General features: G+C 40.0%; 1 protein-coding gene across 14 annotated transcripts in view; it reads left to right on the plus strand.

Annotated features, from left to right (window-relative positions):
* Nucleotides 1-396: 396 nt before the first annotated feature.
* The window catches only part of AOPEP (aminopeptidase O (putative)), a 348,074-nt gene continuing 324,245 nt past the window's right edge, over nucleotides 397-24,225 (plus strand). For 10 of the 14 annotated variants that reach the window (XR_004424616.1, XM_033122522.1, XM_033122524.1 and 7 more), the window contains exon 1: nucleotides 397-490. The gene's annotated coding sequence lies outside the window, so the exon portion shown is untranslated. The remainder of the gene's footprint in view (nucleotides 491-24,225) is intronic. The other 4 variants (XR_004424615.1, XR_004424614.1, XM_033122521.1 and 1 more) reach the window with 2 other exon arrangements.

The raw sequence follows: 24,225 nt of genomic DNA on the forward strand, positions 1-24,225 counted from the left end.
TGCTTTCTCTACCAGAAAGTAATCTACATGAGGTTAAGCACAGTGCCTGTTTTGTTCTCCACTGTATGCCAGATTCCGTAACGTGCTTGACTGGTACATAGCAGGACTTTAATAAATTGTGGTGGAATGAATGAGTATGTAAACAACAGTCACACAGTAGAAGCAGAGTGAAAAAACGGAATAAAAATTGGACTTTTGAATTTCAATAACATTTTTTCTTAAGTGCCCACAAGATTTTATAATTAGGAGTAGTTTATTGGGTAACAGGGCAACACTACAAACCCCCCAATTAACCAAACTGCTCGCGCTGTCCCTGTCCGCGCCTGCGCAGACCTCACCGCGGCGGTGCAACCCAGCATTTCTCCACCGGGTGGACTAGGCCCACTCCGATCCCGGCGCGCATGGATGACGTCACGGGCGCGTGGCCCGGTAGCCCGTAGTAACCCCGAGTCTGCGGAAGTGGAGACCGTTGGGCAGGCAGCTGAGACAGGTAACCTGTGTGCTCCTTGTTGGGTCCCTGCTTTCCTCAACTCCTGCGCCAGAATGGCGGTGGGGACAGCAGCATCCCGTTCTGAAGGCGATCGGGAGCCCGCTGCTACCGCCGTCTTTTTTCGGTCTTGGGGTCCCTATTCCCTCTCAGTCGTCCCAGACTCCTAGAGGCTGAACCCGTCCTGGGGACTGGGCTGAGCGGCCACTTCCCTCCGCCTTCGCTCTCGGGGTGGTGATGGACTCTGTCAGAACTCACCTCCCTCCGGTGGCACAGACCCTCCTTTATCCTGCAGTTGCCACCTCCTTCCTCTCTTGCCTCCAGGCCCATCTCACCCTCTCCTCTCGGCGCCTAGCTCCGCAGGGCTCAACTCCAGTCTTGGTTAAGCAGACAAAACAGTTTCAGATTCTGTTCATTTCCACTTGCAGCAAAACCCATCCACCACTCCTCTTCCCCGCCCCCGAGGATCAAAACCTGGTGTACCTAAAGAACATTTGTTCTCTGTCAGTCTGGAGTTTTGCTCAGTAATGCATGTATTTGTTGGGTAAGGGGGTGGCGCAGTAATGTCAAAATATGTTCTGATAATAAATGATTCACATGGGATCCAATCAACTGTTGAGATGGATGGAACAGTTAAAACATTTCATTAAAATGTTCCTTGTTCTGGATTTCTTTTTGGTATTCAGGCAATAATGACAATTACCCTTGCAAAGGTAACCATAAAATAAATAAGCAACAGAAACCCAGTACGAAGGTTGAGACCGCCAAAAAATAATAGGATTCATATTGTTGGTAAAGGAATACAGGTTATCACAAAACCAACCAGAATAGATATGGAAGAAGAAGCAAGCAGGATTCTGAAACCTTTGATCTCCTTGATGGTTTGGTTTTGTATTGTACCTTTAGTACGTTCCATTATTCATATAATTCTGAGAAGCCTAACAAATGACTTGCTAATTGATAAGATTTGATTCTTATATTTGGAGGACAAAGTAGAGTAAGTTTAGGGAATAGTAATCACTCATTGTTGACCATGTGCTTTATCCCAGGGACTGTTCAATACTTTGCCTGTGTTTTCTCCTTCGCTCACACAGCAACCTTGTGAGTTAGGAATTATCCTCAATTTACAGAGAAGGAAGCTGAGTCAGTTCAGTGATGTGAAATTAACTTGCCAAACATTCATAGTAACTACATGGTGGAGCCAGGCTTTAAATTCAGGTGTGTGTATGACTTCAAAGCCTGTACTTTGAAAAAAATAAATAACTACTGTTAATGATCAAATTCTAGGCTTTTTACAATAGTCACACATAATTCTATGAGTTTGTTCACTCATCTATCCAAATTATTTGACACTTTCTAATATCTTTAGTATTAAGTTCTCATACCTGGAATTCAAACACCTGGAAAACTTAATTTGTGATACACACACACGAGTACACACACACGTGTGCATGCACCATTTTTAACTTTAAGAATGAGATAAATGGCAAATAAGATTGCTCTATCCAACCCTTCTGTTTGGAGCCCTCAGGGAATGAATGATTTTGGATAGTTGAAAGTTTTCCCTCTTTAGAAATGAAAATCATATTTTGATTATTTTGGATGGAAAAATTTTAAGTGCACTAAACAATTCCTTTTTAAACACTAAGTTTATTGAACATATTTTAACCTTCCCTATGTCTCAGAGTAGTCATTATGAATGTCATTTATTGTCCTCCTGTGTTGTAATATGATTTCCTCAGAGCTTTTATTGTATTTGACCCGCAAACTGTTTTGCATTTTGAGTTTGCCTGTATTTTGTGTTGTTCATTTCTTAATGTCACCAAGAAATAGTAAACCATTGCAATTAAAACTGGGGACTGGGGAATCGCACTTCCAGTTTTCAAGTCCTAGCTCTCCCATGTGCTAGGAGGACAGTGGGCTGGGGCAAGGTTGTTGACCCCTGTACACCGCAGTTTCCTCATTTGTAAAATGTGAATAATAATGCTTTTCTCAGAAGATTGTTCTGAGGATAAAATGAGTTAGTATATGTAAAGAGCTTAGAACATATCAGGCTCAATATTGGGAGAGCCATATTGAGTGTTTGCTGATACTACTATTAGTCTGGTTTTGACCTTACTTTCTTTGAAAAGTGCATTCTAGTTCTTTGAAAATTGTTATTACTTGAATGATATTTAATACATGGTAATTACCAGTTTACTAGAAAATTAAATTATCCTAACTGTAATCCCTTATCCTAAGCCATTCTGGGAAAATGTTAATTTATTCACTGTTAAATTCACTTTTATTGTGTTTTTTGTAATGCATTATACCTTTTCCTTGGGATGTTTGGAGTAGAGAGTTCAAATATTTCATTTTCTATGTGTCAAAATAATGTGCTTTTAATTTCTGTTTGAATTTGGGGCATATTTCAGTGGTTTAAATTATAGTTTACAATACGTGGGAACCCTCTCTACTTTTGAACTGAATAGCTGTTGTTACACGTCCATTTATAGTGCCCTGCACAGGTGTACTTTTGCACTCATGTTGTCATGATTCTTTGTGGACAAATACCTCCTTATAAAAACACCATTATGCATAGGTCACACATAGTATAGGCTATACGCAGTATAGTTCTTTTCTTCTCTCTCCCTTCAAGGAGCTAAAGAAAATGGGCTCTATCAATAAAGTGAAATGATGTACCTTATGAAAATTATAAGACATGTATCCATTTCAGGTGCACATTTTAAACCAAGGCCAGCTAAGAATTGATACCGACTCCTTTGGTATCCATAGCTAGGAACTCGAGAATAAGTGATCTGTTCTTTAGTTTAATACCGTTAAGGCTGGTACTCGTGTTAAAATTTCCTGTTGAAAATATAGGCTATATTTTGTAAAGATTTTTTGTTGTTGTTGTTGTGGTAATTTATTTACTATTTTAACCATTTTTAAGTGTACAATTCGTTGGCATTAAGAACATTCACACCATTTAATTATCACCATTATCCATTTCTAGCATTTTTAATCATCCCAAATAGAAACTCTGTACTCATTAAACAATAACTCCCCATTCCCTCACCTTCCCCCATACCCCTTCCCTGTTTCAGCCCCTGGTGACCCCTATTCTACTTTCTGCCTCTGAATTTGTCTATTCTAGGTATCTCATCTAGGTGGAATTATACACTATTCGTTTGTGTCTGGTTTATTTTACTTGACATGTTTTCACAGTTCATAGTGTAGCATTTATCAGAATTTCATTTCTTTTTATGACTCAATACTATTTCATAGTATGTATGCATATGCTATACTTTTGGTGCATATTGAATTATCCTCTTATTTTTTATTTTTCTTTCTTTTTAAATTATTTAAACTGGGGGAAAAATCGTTCACCTATTTTACTTCGCCTAGCCCCCACTCTCTGTCACTGGCAACTGCCAATCTTTTCTCTGTATCTATGAGCTTGATTTTTGAAAAAAAATTATTTTTAGATTCCATATATTATAAGAGAAATCTTATTTTTGTCTTTCTTTATCTGACTAATCTCACTTAGCATAATTCCCTTGAGGTCCATCCATGTTGTTGCAAATGGAAAGAATTCATTATTGTTTTATGACTGAATAATATTCCATTGTGTGTATGTGTGTGTGTGCATGCACGTGTGTGTGCACGTGTATCACAATTTCTTTATTCATTCATCTATTGATGGACACTTAGTTGTTTCCACATCTTGGCTATTGTAAATAATGCTGCAATAAACATGGCGCTGTTTTCCTCTTCTTTGGATAAATCAGAAGTGGAATTGCTGGATCATATGGTAGTTGTATTTTTAATTTTATGAGGAACCTCCATAGTGGCTGTACCAATTTACATTCCCACCAACAGTGCGCAAGGGGGGGTTCCCTTTTCTCCACATGCTCACCTGCATGCACTTATTATTTCTAGTCTTTTTGATGATAGCCATTCCAACAGGTGTGAGGTGATAGCTCATGGTGGTTTTATTTGCATTTCCCTGATGATTAATGATGTTGAGCATCTTTTCATGTACCTGTTGGCATCTACATGTCTTCTTTGGAAAAATGTTCAGATGTTCTGCCCACTTTTTAATCAGATTGTTTGTTTATTTTGCTATTGAGTTGTATGAGTTGTTTATATATTTTGGATATTAACCCCTCACCAGATACATGATTCACAAATATTGTCTCCCATTCAGTAGGTTGTCTTTTCATTATGTTGATGGTTTTCTTTGCTGTGCAGAAGCTTTTTAATTTGTTGTAGTCCATTTGTTCATTTTTGCTTTTGCTTTTGGTGTCAGTTTAAAAAAAAATCGCCAAGACCTGTGTCAAAGAGTTTACCACCAATGTTTTCTAGGAGTTTTAGCATTTTAGGTCTTATGTTCTAGTCTTTATTTCAAGTAAATTTTTGTATGTGCTATAAGATAATGGTCCAGTTTCATTTTTTTGTCTGTGGCTCTCCAGTTTTCATAGCACCATTTATTGAAGAGACTGTCCTTTCCCCATTGTATATTACGGCTCTTTTGTTGTAAATTAATTGACCATATATGTGTGCGTGTTTACTTCTGTGCTCTCTACTGGTATTCTATTCCATTCATCTGCGTGTCTGTTTTTAGGTGAATTGTGTCTCTTTGTGCTTCTCATTTCTTGTGGTATGAACTTAATACTTGGTGATTTGATTTGACTGTGAGCTACTAGAAAATAGGAATGGAAATCTGAACCAAAATAACATTGTTAGTAAATTAAGAACAAAATACCTGGTAACAATGTTAAACTGGAACTTGAGCATACATTATAGTGTTATTTTTCTTTTCACCTAATATTTTGTCTAAAAATAGGAAGGACAAAAATAATGATAACATTACCTAGTATTTTTATAGTATTTACAGTATGCCAGGCATTGTTCCAAGTGCTTTACCTGTGAAGTAGGTACTATCATTCTGTTTCACCGATGAAGAAACTGAGGCACAGAGAAATTAAATGAGTTGTTATAATTATGAGGCTGGTAGATGGTGAAATTGGGATTTGAACCCAGGCTGTGTGGCTCCAAATTTGATTTATCCTAAGTTTTGGGTTGACCCTTAGATCAGTATCAACTTTGCAATGTAAATTGTTTCCCTGCTACACTCTTCCACTTTCCTCTCATTTCATATGATCTTTAAAACAGAACATTACTTCTGAGTTTAGGCAATGGAAGAGCAACTGAACCCAAACTCAAAAGGAAACAGGTGCCTCTCATTTGATTCGGGTGATAGCATTTTAATGGCATTCAGACTGCATTCCCACAGCTGAGTTCATATTATCTTTCTCTGAGAGCCTTGTCTTTGAAAAGCAGAACTTGAAACTTTTTATGATCTCATATTGCATCTATATTGTGTGGGTGTTTGACGTTAGACATTGTACAGTTCTCACACTACTGTTTTGTGCGTAGAAAGAGCTTTTTGTTCATAATATTGTTATTGACTGTCACAATAGTTTATGGCACACTCATTTTGTTGCTAACTCATTACTCTGCGTTGCTTGATTTCTGAAGAAATTACTTTGAAAGAGCATTTTTATATGTATAATCAATTTCATTATGATTTTTTCTTGGCTTATTTTTGCTTACATTTTATTTCTTTGATACTTGCAACTGAGGGTTTAGTTTTTGAAACTGATGGGAATCAGAATATGCTTGATATGTTTTGGCCACAAAGGAGATATATCAGCCCATTTATTTGGCATCAGCAATATCTTGTGTTTGTAGCAAGTATGGTGCATATTTGGAGGTATGAACTATTTAAGTAATGTCTGGTAGAAATAGAAGTATAGAATGAGTATTAGGGTTCTAAGCATCTTTAGATATATCTCTTTTATCCTTCATTCAGCAGTTGAGCATCTGAAGCCTGGGATGATTAAATGATTTGTCTATATTCATATAGTATTATAATCCATTAAGAAAAGACTACCAATGTTCTGTGTGCTTTGGGATCATACCTCATTGTATTTGTGTAGCATCCTTACTTTGAGAAGGGACTCCCAAGTTTTTTATTCATATGTACTTATTATCATGCTTGTAATAATGTGTTCTGGGTGATAGATAATGGCCTGAATTAGATAGGCTGCAGAGAGAACGACCTGCTACGATGGGTCCAAGAGATACTTAGTTTAAATTGATAGTTATTTATGTGTAGGTGAGAATAAGATCTGGGATGATCCCCAAGATTATGGCTTGGGTAACTGGGTAGATGGTGCTGTCATTCACTAGAAGAACTTAGAAATCAGGGCAGAGCATGGATTGCATGGACAAGTGAGAAATATTGAAGGTCGAGTTACAGGACACACCAACATCTAAGGAGTGGGAGAAGGAAGTTGCCAAAAAGGTAGGAAGATACAGAGGAGAGAATGGTGTTGCAAACACCAAAAGAGGAGACACTTTTAAGAAGGGTATAGTAACTTGCATTAATGCTCCAAAATTAAGGGCTGAGAGAATCTCCTGAAGTTGGTAACTAGGATGTCATTTGCCCCCACTTGGAGTTTCAGTGGCATTGTAGCGACGTGAGCCCTGAGTAGTCTGACAGTGAGGTGGAGTACGATGGGGATAGGAAGTGAAGACAGCTCTTTAAAGGAATTTGGCTATGAGGAGAGGGAGAAGAGTTAGAGGGAGAAGTGGAAGTAGGGAAGGGTTTATATCCATTTGTGGGTGTTTTTGTTTTTGTTTCTGTTTTCCTGCTAAGAAGAGATCGGAACATTCACTTATTTCTGAGGTAAAAAGAGCTGAGAAAGAGGAAGAAGTTGGGGCAGAGGATTTAGAGGGCAGGATGGTTGATGAAGTAAGGTCCCAGAGGAGGGCTGGGGAGAAGGGTAAGAATAGGTGTAAATAAGTTCATAGTACGGGGAAGGAATATGTGGGAGTTCTTGTCTGATGGTAGCAAATCTTCTTAAGGGAAGCAGGTAAATTTGTTGATATTGAGTGTTGATTTGGCGGGATGGGGATTGAGGGGAGCGGGAGACGTTTCAAATAGTCACTAAGGGGAAGGGACAAGGGACAGGAGATGAGGGGGTGACTAGAGAGAGACATGAAGGGTTGCCTGCCTGGTAATGCTGAGAGTCCCCCTGAGGTTGGAATCTGTGAATATGTAGTGACAGCAATTTTCGTGGTTGTGTAATATTTGTTTATCTTTGTTGAGCTCAGTACACCAAGTTTAGAGGACAAAATTTGGATGATTCAGTTGGTTGAGGGTTAGGTTTTATAGAACAGGTGTGTCAGGATGATAGGGCAAGAGAGTTAAGGTTAAATGTTCTAAAAGTGAAGGCAGAAGTGAACCACATTATGTACGGAAGGCCACAGAGCAGGGCTTCTCAGCTTCAGAAACATTTATAATTCTCTGCTGTGGGGACTGTCCTTTGCAGTGTAGGATTAGCATCCCTGGCCTCTACTTACTGAATGCCAGAAACTGGTCCCGCCAGTTGTGACAATCAAAGATGTCTCCAGACATTGCCGAATGTCCTCTGAGGGGCAAACTCCTCCCCGACTGGAAGCACTAGAGTCAGAAGGAACAGGTAGATTGGAGACAATGGAAAAGCCAAATGACTGGAGTTTCAATGAAATAAGTAAGAGTTGGGGAATAAGCAAGAGAAAGAGCAGGGAGGATAAGAGGTCGTGTTCTGAGGTTAGACGTGGACATTAAATATTTCAGAGGTGTTGCTGACCCAAGTAATGAAAATGTCAAGAATGGACCATTGGTTTGCTAAGTGGAGTGAAGGTTGTTGGCACTAAGTAGGTAATTTTGGGAGAGAGAGGAAATAGCCTGTAGTTACGGAGCAAATTGGAAAAGTAGCGGACAGAACAGCCCAGGAGTTTCTGAAGTGAAAGTAGAACTGAGACTTTTTGGATGTTTATTTCCTCACTCTGTCCACTTAGTGTTTCTCAGCTGCTTTTCTAACGTGATCAGTTCCCTGACTTTGGCTCCTCCTGTAGTGTTTTTAAAAATCATGGAATTGATCCAGCTTGTTTTTATTAAGTGAGTAGGTTTTTTGTTTGTTTGTTTCTTTTGCTCTCTATTGTTTCATATTTATTTTCAACCTAATTATATACATGTATAATGTTGACTGAGAAGTGATTACAGTGGGCTCTGAGCAGGACACAAACTTCTTGTAGTAGGTGCCTTTAAATGCTATTTCCTGTGTTTGATTAATTTATACTTTTAGTGGAACTTGCTCTTTTACCTTGTTTAATGAGCTTCGTTATTCATTATTCATCAAACAAAACAGACACAAACTCATAGATACGGAGAACAAACTGATAGTTGTCAGATGGGAGTGGGTTGGGGGCCTGGGTGAAAAAGGGGAAGGGATTAAGTACAAATTGGGTGTTACAAAGTAGTCATGGGGATGTAGAGTACAGCACAGGAATATAGTCAATAATATGGTAATAGCTATGTATGGTGTCATGTGGGTACTAGATTTATTGGGGGATCACTTCGTAAGTTATAGATATGTCTAACCACTATGCTGTACACCTGAAACTAATATAATATTGCATGTCAACTGTAATTGAAAAATAAAAGAATTAAAAAATAAGTAATGGCTATTAACTGCCACCTCTTTTACAGAGCATTAAAAAAAAAATCTTACACAGATAAAAGCTGACCTAGGATGTGTTATTATATCACAAGTGTTGTCATTGCAAAATAGGAAGTAGGTAGGTGGCATTAAAAGCTTTGATATTTTTACTTGATTCTCATACATATTATATTTCATGGAAGCTGGCGTATTTGATACAGTATAAAAAACAGCTTCTATCAAGGAATACCCTATGATAGCTAAATCCCCTGTTGGTGATTAGCAGTGATATTTTATGACCTCATTTCCATACATAAGTATGAGGATTTCTAAGAAAAAAGTTTATTACCTCAGTAAAGAGTGATAACCACATTTTCATTTGGAGCTGCTTTGTTTGGCTGTTTAGGATCTAGCATCTTAAAAGAGAAATTGGTTGCCCTTTCCAAACCATAAAAATGGACATTCATATTAAACAGGAAAACATGTCAGAAGACACGTTTGGTTGGAGAAGTCGCACTTCAAAAGGTGGCAGCAGTACATCCCATCGTTGCTCTCTATAAGTGACACTAAATGATGTGTGTGCTCAGGCTGCAACAATGCCCAATACTTTGACAAACCCAGGATCCTTCAGTGCTCACACTGGAGCAAATGCCTGCCGAAGGACTTCGACCGTCATGAATAACAACACTTTTCATTCAGATAAAGAGACTCTTTTAGTTTCTGGAGATACCATGGTTACATACAGTTTATGCAGTGTTTAGTCATTTTCTTACAATGATTTCAGAAAGTCATATATTTTACACTACATGGTAAATTATTAATGTTTTGCAGTATTTGCAACATTTAACCAGTTTGTGGCTAACACTTAAAAACATCCTTCCCTATTGGTGTAGTTCTGTATCTGTGCTCCAGGTTTATACTTTTTCCTTAAGCATATATCAAAATCTAAAAAAAAAAAACCCAAAAAAACTGTTTAACCTTATTTTTAAAACTTTCTAATTAACATGGTCCCAAACTGTCAGTTACATGTTCAAATTTAAAAGGTAAGCGAGTTAGCTCAGTTGGTTAGAGTGCGGTGCTCTTAACAACAAGTTTGCTGGTTTGATCCCCACATGGGCCACTGTGAGCTGCGCCCTCCACAACTAGACTGAAACAACGACTTGACTTGGAGCTGATGGGTCCTGGAAAAACACACTAAAAATAAATAAAAGTTTAAAATTTAAAATAAAATAAATAAATAAATAATAAAAATAAAAGTGAGCTCTTGAAGATCTTCTGAAGATATTTAAGCTATATCCATTGCATTTTCTTATCTTGCTCCCAAATGCTTTTCAGTTTCTAGGAATTTATTGAAGTCACTTTCCTTGGGAAGGGTGAACTACATACATGAGCAGTTCATCACTTAGAACCTGATATTGGGAGTATATTTTAAACTTTGATGAGTTGGATTTGACAGCCATTTAGAGAGAATGGGGTACCCAATTGTAGTGTGTAAATTGGACCTGTCTGAATAGAGAAACCTTTGTATTTATTCATGAAAGGCCAGAATGTAAATATTGAGAACTGAAGGCTTCCTAGATTTCTAAGAATCTTTGAGTTTGTACTTGACCTGATTTTGCCTCTGGATGCAGTACTCCTTTTGAGTTTGTCTGTTATAGCGGTAGCCCTGTGACAATGACCAAATAAATCACTAAATGTTAGGAGCCTGTCTTGATTTCCAGCCAAAGGAAGTGTAGTTCCCTAAGACGGGAACAGAGGGATCTCTTGCCCTTCTTCCTAAGTATATAGTTTCCTATAGAGACAGAGAGGCTGTCCATGCAGCATACGAAGTGGGTGCTGTAAGGTCAGACAGAGGCCAGGAACTGAGGGAAGGGTAGGAAAGGCGTTTATCCCTGGAGTTGCCAACAGAGGACAAGCTTATCACTCGTACTCCAACTTTTGCGTGATGGGAACTTCTTGAAGATACTGAGCAGCAAGAATCCTACACAGGAAGCCCTAGAGCATGTGGTTAGAGCATTGGTCAGATGGAGCCATTTTTTAGCATCATTGAACTCCACAGTGAACCGTAAATAGTGCTGGTTGGGAGAAGGCCACAGTTCAATTAAGCCCATGGTTCTTAAAGACTGGTCTCTGGGCCAGCAGTGCCAGTGTCACCTGGAACTTGTTAGAAATACAAATTCTTGGAGCCCAGTAGTTTGTTTTAACAAGATCTGTGGGGGATTCTAAATGCACGTCAAGTTTGAAAACCACTGGCCCAGGCAATTCAAAGTGGTGGAGAACCACTTTCCTAATTGTGGTGGCAAAGTCACAAGGTTGAGGAAAAAAAATGAGTGAAACCTTCATTGCATGCCGCAGCATGCTTTCATCTTTATATGGGAATGGCACTCCTCTTACAGAGTTTGCTGTGTTTCAAGCTAAGCTGAAAGTCAGAAAAGGTGTTTTCACTGGTGTTTTCACTGTGGATATGTAACGGGTGACGCCGCGCTTGTAGGTGCAGAATACCCCCTGTTCATAGCTGCGGTCCACACTGGCATCTAAATTCTGCCAGGCTGTAATGGAAGAGAGCTTTCACCTTGCTCCTTTTTCATTTTAAATATTCCTTGATGATTATTCTTTTTGTTTTTGCATTTTATAGATGCAGTGACCTGTCAGAATCTTATTTTCATGACTTTGTGATAGCAAGAGTTGGTTCCAGTAGCTGAGTAGTTCGGAAGCATTAGGGTATATAAGAATTACCTGGACATCTTATTTAAAATGTAGGTTCATTGCCCCTCCCCTATCCCTAGAGATCCTGACTTAGTAGACGTGACATAGTGTCCAGGAATCTGCATTTTTAACAAGCAGCACTCCCACCAGCCTGCCCCTCCCCAATTGATTCTAGTATTTGTGATCCTTTGACCACACTTTGAAAAAACAGATCTCCAAGAAGAGTGGTGATTTATCTGATTGTAATTTTATTGTGAGAGATGTCTGAGATAGAAATGTTTTCATAAGTTTCTGAGAATATTTACAGATATGAATCTTAATTGCCCGTAACGAAGCTACCTGAATGTTTACTATTCACTGGGAAATCGTGGAGATTCTTGGGATGAAATTCTTTGAGAGATCATGAGTGGTCTTCCTAGGTTAAAAATGCCCCCAAAGTCCACTTTGTGTAATATTGTAACACAAAACCAATCAGACTTAAAAATTTTGTAGTTCTATAATTAATATTTCTGAATAACCTGAGGATGCCTACCTTTACACTTATGGGGCCACGTATCAAAAATTTACACAGTAACAAACTCTATTAACTCTATTAACTTTTCAGTCTTGAAACCACGTGCTAGGAGCCTAAAAGACATCATGAGTGTTAAGAAAATACGGTGTTAATGAGCCTGCAGTTCACGGTCAGGGGCAGGAGTAGCTTTATCTAACATGATGTATGATTTTTTTCTGCGTGGAATTTTATAAAATGTTGTCTCTAGTCTTCCAGAAAGGTGATTAATGAACAAGAATGGGGCAGGAAGCATTTCTCTCTCTCTCTTCTGTTCTCTTTGGAGAAAGTCTCCTGTTACTGTCTTACTCTATGTCTCACTTCCATGATTCAGGTAGGGCTCCCTGAAAAGGGTAAGAATAAAGACAGTGGTGTGTTCTTGTTTCACCTACTTACGATGCATAACTACAAACAGATGTAGGTGTTCTCTCTTTGCAATGGGAAAAGGGAATAAAAGAGACGGGGATTAAAATTCTAGCGTCTTCAATGTTGGGTTTTTTTATTTTTGGACAGAGAGTTGGGGGAGGGTATATATAATGACATCCCCTGTCAGGAATGGGGTGAGCTCCCGTGGGGACAGAGTCCCAGAGAGCAGTTTCCAGGCTCCTGGCCTCACGTGGAAAGGTGCTGGCTCGTTTATTAGATGGCCACCAGCTGTAATCAGATGGCCATCTGCTGTGGCTGGGTGGCCATCAGCTGTTACCGGTTAGCCATTAGCCACTAATACAACTGCCGTGGCTATGTTGGGGGGTTGGTTGGTTGGTTGGCTGGCAGAGAAGAAGACGGCAGGCTGCGGATCGTGTGGCTCCTGCTTCCTGTGTCTCCAACCCAGCCGCCAGTGAGACTATAGTGGTATGACTCTCCTATCTATGGCTCAGTTGGTGTTCCTTTTTGGCCTCACCATAGCCTGTGTTCTTATGTGGGGAGCGGAACTAGAGACCCTGCATAACAGCTCCTGTTAGGAAGCTGTTTGAAACCACCCACAGTAGTAATATTTCAAAATGAAATCTAACCCATATTTCCTTCTTTAGGAGGAAAAGGTGTGGTAGAGTTCAGACTCTCTTTATTCACTAGAGATGCTACTTTAAAAGTGGGCCCTTTTGCAGGCTTTCGGGATTGCTGTTGGCAGGAAGGAAGCAGGGTCAAAAAAAGCCCTGTGGGGATAGAGCCAGGAGAGCAGTTTCCAGGCTCTCACCCTCACATGGAAAGGTGCTGTCTCAGGTAGTAAATGGCCATCAACTGTGATTGGATTGCCATCAGCTGTGGTTAGTTGGCTGTCAGCTGTGACTAGTGAGCCATTGGCCACTAGTATAACTGCTGTGGCTACACTGGCAGAAAATGGGGGCTAGCAAGAAGATGGTGGCTGAGCTAGCAAGAGCGGATTGCAGCTAGCGAGGTTGGTTGGCAGAGAGAAGTGGACGGCAGGTTGCGGATCGTGTGGCTCCTGCTTCCTGTGTCTCCAGCCCAGCCGCCAGAGAGACTATAGTGGTATGACTCCCCTTTCTGTGGCTCTGTGGGTGTTCCTTTTTGGCCTCACCATATCCTGCGTTCTTATGTGGGGAGCGGGAGCTGAGACCCCACCTGACACCCTGCATGACAAGCCCCACCCAGATGATCATGGGACAGTTACCTTCTGCCAAGTTCAGCTCTGTTTGACAGCAGAGCATGACAGTGGCACCCAGACTGTACCACACCACACCCATGAGCTTGTAGAGAAGCCCTGGCTTGTTCTGGCAGCTGGTTCTGGCAGCTGCTTCCCTCATGCAGGCCTCCTGCCCACCATTTTCCTCCACCATCCACTCCAGTGTTATACTCAAGTACTTTTTCTCGGCAAAGTGCTGGCCCTGTTGCTCCCACTGAACATGTGTCTTTGTAGAATGTTATGAAATAGAACTTCATAGAATAGAAAAAATGTTCTGTTTCCTGAACATTCTCATTTCCTCTTCATTTTTAAAGTGTAGATGTAAATATGCTATCAGGCTAAGCTGGGTTTTTTTTAAACCAGTGTTTTCTTGATTTGTGTGCAAGATGAGTTAAAGTGGCACATGGATAAGCATGTACCACTTTTGAATCTTAATAGTTATGTATCGATTTTAATATAAGGTAGAAAAATGTAAATTAGCAAATCAAACCATGATTTTATGGCTGTTATAAAAGGTGAGTCGATGGTAAAGTGGATTGCAAAAAAATATTTAATTATCACGCAAATGGTGTGAGGATGGTAAGAATACTGAAGGTGATACATGGCTGAAGTTTGGGAAATACTGTTTTCAATGAATACTCAAGGCTATACTTTTTGAAATAGTTTATAAAATAATATACAAAATGGCTTCCAAGATTTAAATGCTGTGCCATGTTGGAAGAGGATGTGTACTCGGTGTAGCATAGCTCTTTTATCTGCAAATTCCTGTTCAGATTAATATGCATCTCTGTTTTGGGGATTCTTTTTTAAGACTTATTAAAATACAGCTAACATACAATATTATATTATTTTCAGGGGTTCAACATAGTTATTAAACATTTATAGACCTAGACAAGTGATCGCCATGGTAAGTCCAGCAACCATCTGACACCATGCCATGCGATCACAATATTATTGACAGTATTCCGCATGCTGTATATTACATCCCCATAACTCATTTGTTTTATACTTGGAAATCTGGACCTCTTATTTCCTTTCACCTTTCCTCCCCCGTTTTAAATTTTTCAATTACAGTTGACAGTCAATATAATTTTATATTAATTTCAGGTGTACAGCATAGAGGTTGGACATTTATATAATTATATAGTCATTTATATAGATCCCCCTGACTAGTCTACCTGGCACCATACATAGTTATTACCATCGACTATATTGACTATATTCCCTATGTATTACTTTACATCCCCATAACTATTTTGTAACTGCCAATTTGCACTTCTGAATCCCTTCACCTTTTCACCCTGCTCCTCAACCTTTCTCCCATCTATCACCCCGATAAATATAGTACCCATCTGACACCATACATAGTTATTGCAATATTGTTGACTGTATTTCTTATGCTATTTCTACTTCCCCATGACTACTTTGTAACAGCCAATTTGTACTTCTTAATTCACTTCTTAATCCCTTTCCCTTTTTCATCCCCCCTCCAAAACCCCTTTGTCTGGCAACCATCAAAATGTTTTCTATATTTATGAGTTTGTTTCTGTTTTGTTTGTTTGTTTATTTTGTTCTTTAGATTCTACATGTAAGTCAAATTACATTGCATCTATCTTTCTCTGTCTGACATACTCCACTCAGCACAGTAATCTCCAGGTCCATCCATGCTGCCACAGATGGCAAGAAACCATTCCCTTCCATGGCCAAGCAATATTCCATTGTATATATATGTACCGCCTCTTCTTTATCCATCGACAGACACCTAGGCTGCCTCCACATCTGCAATGAACATGTGGATGCACGCAGCTCCTCGAAGTAGCCTTTTGGGTTTCTTTGGATAAATTCCCAGAAGTGGGATTATTGGGTCCTTCTTTGTCTCTTGTTATAGTCTTTGTTTTAAAGTCTATTTTGTCTAGTATAAGTATTGCTACCACAGCTTTTTGTTTGTTTCCATTTTCATGAAATATCTTTTTTTATCCTTTTACTTTCATTCTGTGTGTGTCTTTCAATGTGAAGTGAGTCTCCTGTCGGCAGCATATGTAAGGGTCTTGTTTTCTTATCCATTCAGCTACTCTTTGTTTTGATTGGAACATTTAATCCATTTACATTTAAAGTAATTGTTGATAGATAAGTAGTTATTGCCATTTTTAAATTCACTTTTTTAATCTTTTTTTTTTTCCATCTTAAAGATGTCCCTTTAACATTTCTCATAATACTGGTTTGATGATGATGAACTAATTTAGCTTTTTCTTGTCAGAGAAGTTCTTTATCTGTCTTTGATTCTAAATGATAGCGTTGCTGGGTAGAGTAATCTTGGTTGTATGTCCTGGCTTTCATCACTTTGAATATTTCATGCCAGTCCCTTCTGGCCTGCAAAGTTTTGTTGAGAAATCAGCTGACAGTCTTATTGGAGCTCCCTATTAGGTAACTAACTGCTTTTCTCTTGCTGTTTTTAAGACTCTCTCTTTTTCTTTAATGTTTGTCATTTTGATCATGATGTGTCTTGGTGTTGGCCTCTTTGAGTTTATCTTGTTTGGGACTCTCTGCACTTCCTGGGCTTGTATTTCTATTTCTTTCACCAGGTTAGGGAAGTTTTCCATCATTATTTCTTCAGATAGATTTTCAATTATTTACTCTCTCTTCTTTTGGTACCCCTATGATGCAACTGTTGGTACACTTGATGTTGTACAGAGGCCCCTTAAATGATCCTCATGTTTTTTGGATTCTTTTTGCTGTCCTGATTGGGTGTTTTCTGCTACCTTATCTCCTAAATTGCCGATTCTATCCTCTGCTTCACTTAATCTGTTGATTCCCTTTAATGTATTCTTCATTTCAGTTATTCTTCATTTCTGACCTGTTCTTTTCTATGTTATCTATCTCCATTTTCATGTTTCCTATCTCTTTGTTGAAGGTCTCTCTGAGATCATTGAGCATCCTTACAACCAGTGTTTTGAACTCTGAATCTGATAGATTGCTTGTCTCTATTTTGTTTAGTTCCTTTTCTGGAGCTTTGTTCTGTTTGGGACATGTTTCTTTGTCTCCCCATCTTAGCTGCCTCCTTGTGTTTGTTTCTATGTATTCAGTAGGGCTGCTATGTCTCCTGGTCTTAGGAAGGTGGCCTTATATAGTAGGTGTGTTGTGGGGCCCAGTGGCACAGTCTTCCTGGTCACCTGAGTGGGTGCCCCAGGTGTGTCCTTAGTGTGGGTTGTGTGTGCCCTCCTGTTGTAGTTGCAGCTTGGCTGCTGTTTGCATGTCAGTGGGAGAGATTGATCCTTGGCCTGATTGGTTGTGAGGACTGGCAGTGACCACAGTGGAGGAGCTGTTGTGCAGGGGCTGACCCTAAGGAGCAGGATTCACTTTAGCGGGGCTCTGGTGCCTGCCCAGTCTGTCCTTAGGGTGTGTCGTCTTGAGAGACATCTGGATGATGCTCCGGCTCTGTCCAAAGCTGGCCACTGGGCGTGTCAACCTTGGGGCCTTCTTAGAGGGACCCCAACACAAGTCAAGTTCAGATGCAGCCTGTCGCCTGCTTGGGCCCACCCAGCATGAGCCACAAAACAATCCACAGATGGCCCCTGCCTGCACTGGGCTTGGAGGTGACTTTAGAGGCCAAGCTGCTAATCAGGGCCAGCTGCCTGTAGTGCCAGACTTGGGGCTGCTCAGCCAGAGGTACGGGACATGCTGAGGCCAGATGCTGCTTGTTTGGGTTTGTGAACCTTTGAGACATTTTAGGGAATTCCACAGCATGAGCCAAGACAGGCTTTTTTAAATGGAAAAGCTGCTTGGGTGGGCCCAAATGTTGGGTGGGGTGGGGTCTCAGGGAATTACCAGGGTGGGGCAAACAGTGTTAGCCAGGTTGGAGACTCAGATATGGTGGCCAACCAGATCTGCACGTCAGGAGTGGGGAGGGCTCAATAAACAGGCAATGGCTTTTCAGCACTTCTGTGTGGGAGAAAGCTGCTCCTCCAGCCCTTGCCCTGAAACCAGACAATTCAGTTCCTTCAGACAAAATGTCCCTCGTGCCTTTTGAGCTGCTGCCGCAAAGCTGGAGCTTAGAGCAAGTGACTAGGTCAGCGAGTAAATGTGTGTGTGGTCCCTTTAAGAGGAGCGTTGGGACTCCAGGCGTCTTCCATCTCACTCAGCCACAATCTCCACTGGTGTTCACAGCCAGACGTTATGGGGACTTCTCTCCCCAGCACTGAAACCCTGGGCTAGGGATCCTTGTGAGGGGCTAGGACCCCTTGTTCCTCTGGGGGGTGGACCTCCACAGTTGAGATATCCCTCCCAGTTTTTAAAGGTCACACGTGGGTGTGGGATCAGCCTATTCCATGTCTTAGCCCTTCCTACCAGTCTCAGGGTGGCTTCCTTATGTCCTTAGAGGTAGAACTTTATTTCAGCTAGATTTCAGGTGGGTCTCAATGATGGTTGTTATGTAGTTCAGTTGTAATTTTGGTGTGGTTATAAGAGGAGGCAAACACGGCGTTTATCTACCCTATCATCTTGACCGGAAATCTCAATATGCATCTCTTTTAAATAGTCCTTTTAAAACTAAGCTTATAATAATCTTTGTTAATATGATTTATATGTCTTTACTGAGTCTTTTGTTCCAAATTGTATAAGATTTTCTGTCTTCTATAGGACACAGGTGAGAAAACCTCTCTAAAACTTTGTTTCAATAGTTTGCTGTTCTTTTTTCCTGTTCTTAAATATAACAGCTTTGTTGAGATATAATTCTCATACCATAAATTTCACTCCTTAGAAGTGTCTAAATCAGTGGTTTTTAGTATATTAACAGAGGTCTGCAGCCATCACCACTTTCTAATTTTAGAACATTGTTATCACTCCAAAAGGAATCCCATGATCTATTAGCTGTCACTCCCCATTATCACCTTTCCCCAACCCCTGGAAACCACTAATCTACTTTCTGTCCCTGTGGATCTGCCTACTCTGGACATTTTGTATAAATGCAGTCATATAATATGTGGCTTTTTGTGTCTTCCTTTCACTTAGCATAATGTTTTCAAGTTTCATCCATGTTGTAGTTTGTCTCAGTACTTAATTCCTTTTTATGGCTGAGTAATATTCCATTACATGGGTATACCAGATTTTGTTTATTCATTTGTCACTTGATGTTACATTTGGATTGTTTTGCTGGGGTTTTTTTTTTGTTGCTGTTTTTGTTTTTTTTTTGCTTTTAACAATATTTAAAAATGCCTAGAGCTTTGGAAATAGATTCTGTAGATGTATTGTAGAGGAGATTCATGCAAAGTGGGAACTGGGTTTCAAGTCCCTTGTTATCATCATGGATTTGAGGAGTCTGTATCTGTCATCTCTTTGTGCTAGTAAAAAATATCCTCCTAAGAGCTGGTGCAGAACATTCGTTATTAATAAAGGAACTATTTTCACATTACTTCTTTAAGGACTGAATTTCAAAAATAGCTTCTATTAAAAATAGTGTATTTTAACATTTCTAGAAGAGGAAATCTTACTGAAAAAGCTGATATTTTTGTCCATATTTTCTTTTCCAATTTCTTTATTTTTACCCTACTGAACCCTGTAACCCAGCTCTGTTAATCCTGATCCTGTTTTGAGTATACGAATATTTATAGACAATAATAAATTATATTAATTCTCCTAATGGAATTTTAAAAGTTTTGTTACTTTTTATCCTAGCATAACAAAAATTCCTGGGTGGTCTGATAAAGCCTTTATCTTTAAATATTAAGCCAGTTCTTTTTATTTTTAAAAGCTCTATTAATTGAATTATATCCACAAAAGTATTCAATAGTTAATTTATCTTGGGTCACTGGTGTGCAATGCACTTCATGGAATAATTGCCCTCCCTTTTCCATCTGCTGTAGTCATACCTTATTTCAGCTGTTGTACTCAGATTCTTCAATGAGGACAATTAGTGAACTTGAGTGTGACCTGGGATTATGAAGGTTTTAGAAACTGTGTCATGTGAGAACCAGGTGAAAGAACTGAGGTTGCTTAGATTTTGAAGAGAAGATTTTGGGCAGTGTCATGACCGTTTTCTGAGCCACTCAGAGCTTGTCTATAGACGTCTTGTTCTTGTGGAGAGTGATGGGGAGAAATCTGAGTGAAAGATGCATATATAGACAATGCCAGTACTCTTGCCAGTTTAGAATTAGGTCTAAGACATGAATTTGTTTTCTAATTTTCCATCTTTATATACTTTGCCACCGTCTTCTAATTTCTAGAACATCTAGTCCAGTGTCTGATGGTAAGAATGGTTTCTGGATAGTATTTTGCTTATTCAGGGACATATGAAATGTTACGTTAGTACACCATCATTAATACAGGATTTATCTTTAACAAATAGAATATAAACATGTAAAGTGTTTGGTATTATGCAGTTTTATATAGTTAAGCTTTATAAGGCCAGGATTAAAATATACCTTTCATTTGGTATATATGTAAGATTTTTGTCGCTCCTTAAAATGCAGGATCTATAACAGTATAAATCACTTTGCCAATAATCAGCAGAATATGGTGTTGTTTAAGAATATGGTGGGGAAGACTGGTGATGTTTGTGTTCATGTTTGTGTGACATGTGAAGATGGTTCTTGACCTGCTTGAGTGTTGCCTGTCTCATTCAACTTATGGCTTTAAGATCTAATGCACTGTGCTGTGCTTTAAATGGCCACTTGTGATGTAGGCACAGTCTGTGCTTCAGGCAATAAAGCGTTGTGCTAAGAGTCTAGAATCTGGACCCATATCATATGAATCTAAATTCTAACTCTCCCATCTAATAACTGTGAACTTAGGAAAGTATCTTAATCTCTCCGGGCCTCAATTTACTCATCTGTAAAATGGAGATGAGAGACTTACCTCACTGGGTAGTGAGGAGTGAATGCAACTGTACTTAACTGTGCCTCCCTGTCTCATAGCAGCACCCAACAGATGTTAGATGCAGCTGTTGATTGTTAATACTAGTGTATAATAGAGGTAAAATGTTAACACTAGTGTGTAAAGGTCAAATCTCAAAGACTGCTAAATAGTCCAGAGTTCTGAACTGACTGAATCCCCGAAGGGGAAAGGCTGTGGTCTTCCTGATCTCTTGGAGGCATTCTAGATTTATGAGCAGTTTTGGGTGAATGTCATGCTCCTGGCTTTCCATAGTCTGGATATGTTCCACTCCTGTTCCCCGAACCTCTGAAACATGGAATGTTTGTGGGATGGGAGTTCTTTGGAATTTCTCAGAGGAGCATGGCTGAATGTGCACATATTTCATAGAAACACTGGAATATCAGAGCACTTTGCAAAATTGCATCACCTTATGCTGTCGAAGAAAAGCAGTATGTTTATCTCAAGGGAGATAGAAGGACAGATAATAGATTTTAAATTAATAGATTACAAAGTGGACTATACCTAAATCCCCATGAGTGTCATAAAACTGTATATTCAATTTCATATGATTAAGGTATCCATTCAACAAGTGTCTGTTAAGCATTTATTCACACTGTGCTTACAGTGGTTAGCTTTGTCCAGGAGAGAGTGAGGAAACCCCTTATGTTTTCTCACTGACACTGCTTCTCAAATCCAAGTCAGGACCTTCATGCTCTTCTCCTGGTGCTGGTTGCAGGGGCTCCTCCTGGGTTTCTGTCCTCTCAGATCTGCCTCCACCCACTCCTCTCCTGGAATTTTGTTTTCCCCCAGATTGGCTAGACTTTCCTTAGCTTCCACCTTTCCTTGTTGCCCCCATGGTTATTTTAAGACCTTTTTGGAATTAGAGATTTTACTGCTAATCCTTATGGAAAAAAATGTTGGGTCGTTTAAAGATTTAGAGTTTTACAATTATAGTTACTAACTCAGTGCTAAGATAGTAACTGCTGACGTTGTAACTGGAATGCAAGGTGGGCGCTGTTTTCCTTACGCTGAGCACGAAGCTCACCAAACCTATTCTGTTCTGTGGACTACTCCTCCATCTCCTCTCTCTCCTGAAAGTCCGTCTTTCGAGCACCAGTGGAGATTGATGAAATCAAGGAAGAGCCATAAGAATCCTCTCTGGTCTCCAGTATCTGGTTTGCATTTCCAAGGACCTCGGGATAAGATGACACTGTCTGTTAAAATGTACCTGAGATTTGTTTTAACCAGGTATGATAAGGTGACAGACATGGAGACAAACTGCTTTTGAAAGAGAGTTCATTATTTACAGTTCCGAAGAGGAGGGGGCGCGCCTCTTGGTCCACACATAGAATCAGCGGCATCAGTCAGGAGGCAGACGGGGTGGGGGGCGGCTTGGGCAGGAGCCTGGATTGTGGTTTCTGGGGGAAGGCAAAGCAGGGCAGGGTAAACGGATTTAGGATTGGCTGGTGGGAATAATTTCAGACGTCTCTGGGCTATAGGGGTAGTCTCTAGTTGTCTGTTATCTTGCCCTGGAGTGATTTAGGGCGGGGGGAATATTAGCTTGCTCTGTAAGAGTTAGATAAAGGAGGTGGTTGGAGCTATGAACTCTGGGTTGGTTGGTTTGCAATTAGCCAGCCCGGGAAGGGATTGTGTGTCCAGGGTCAGCAAGGCCCCATGATGTCAAAGCGTCATAAAATAAATAAAATAAAAAACGTGATCAATACATACCCTTTCCAATGGACCTGTACTGATCGCAGAAGTGATGATTTTAGGGGTGTCTTCTAATTGAATGAAAGAAAGAATGGTAAAGTGGCTCCCTGCATTCTAGGAGTTGAGTTTCCAGTCTGTCTTAGTAGATAAAGCTGCACCCATGAAATGATGACTAGTTGTGCAGGGCACCAGGTTGTCGTGTGCCAGAAACGTCTACACAGTGTAGGGAAGTTCAATGAAGGGAGATCGCAGCCTCTGAGAAACAACAGGGCAGCGTGAAGCGCACAGTCCTTGGAGTCAGACTGCTGGGTTCATCGGGCTCCATTTATTAGCTGTGGAACCTTGGGCAGGGATTTAATCCCCGTTTTTTAGTTTCCTTGTCTGTAAATGAGTTCAACAATAATAATACCCGCCTCCTAGAGTTATTGTGAGGACTAAATGAGTTAGTACCTCGAAAGTGCTTAGAACGAAACCAAGCACTTAGTAAGTATTCAGTAAGTGTTAGCTGTTGTTAAGGCTGAGGAAGACAGTTTAGCGGAGTGTATGGAATTGATCTCGAAAGAGAAGAGAGCGGAGGTGTTCCTTTGGTGGGGCAGGGAAGGGTATGAGGTGGTGATTGGAAATGAGGCTGGTAAAGTCACGTAATAGGAGGTTGCTCTGGTAGGATAAAGCTGAAAAACAAGGTTGGTAAGAGCTTTCAGTGGTGAGGAGTTTGCATTTTTTTAACCATAGAAACGTATTTCAGACTTTTTTTAAAGTAGGGACATAACATTAGTGCTTCAGGGATCAGTCTTGGGAGAGGAGAAGCTTGGAGTGTCTAAATCAGGGTAGATTAAGTTAGTAATAGTAACAACTCTAAAATCTTTGTGGTTTCAAGAAAGATAAAAGATATGTTCTTGATCATATTCTACATGTTCATTACAACTCATCTGGTTCTCTGCTTATCATAATCATTCAGAGACCCAGGCTGATACAGTAGCCAATGTGTCATATTTGTTGGCTTAAGAGACAGAAAATAGTGCTCTGGAGGGTCATGCACCAGCAATTGAATATTAGGCCTGGAAGTGACACTCACACTTCCATTTACAACTCATTGGCTAGAACTAGTCACATAGCAGTCACCAATCACAAGGGTTCCAGAAATTGCAGTCCTTCTGTGTTTAAGGGGAGGAAGAACTAGAATTACATAGCCTTATGGGACCACCCTGGGGTATATGCGGTCTGTCTTTGATGGGTTTGCTGCCTAACAATCCTTGTACCGCATAACGATGTCTCGGTCAAGGGTGGACTGCATGTACAACTGTGGTCCCATAAGATTGAATGGAGCTGAAAGAGTCCTATCAACTAGTTACCTAGCCATCCTGACATTGTAGCCTTCCTGGTGTTGTAGCACAAGGCATTACTCACGTGTGTGGTGACGCTGGTGTAAACAAACCCACCGCACCTACGGTTTTATAAAAGTATAGCACATACTTTTGTGTACAGTACATAATACTTGACAATGCTAACAAAGGACTATGTTACTGGTTGCTATATTTACTGTATGATACTTTTTATCATTGTCATGTGCTCTTTCTACTTATTAAAAAAAAAAAAGAAAAGTTTGCTGTGAAACAGGGTGCTGTGTTTCACCAGCAGCGGCAGCAGCGGCATACACTTGTGCTTGCCTGTCTCTCGAGTGCATCATTTTCTCTTCTTTTTGATTTAGCATCGTGTTGTTGTATACATT

The sequence above is a fragment of the Rhinolophus ferrumequinum genome, chromosome 12, assembly GCF_004115265.2.
Source record: "Rhinolophus ferrumequinum isolate MPI-CBG mRhiFer1 chromosome 12, mRhiFer1_v1.p, whole genome shotgun sequence".
NCBI classification, from domain to species: domain Eukaryota; kingdom Metazoa; phylum Chordata; class Mammalia; order Chiroptera; family Rhinolophidae; genus Rhinolophus; species Rhinolophus ferrumequinum.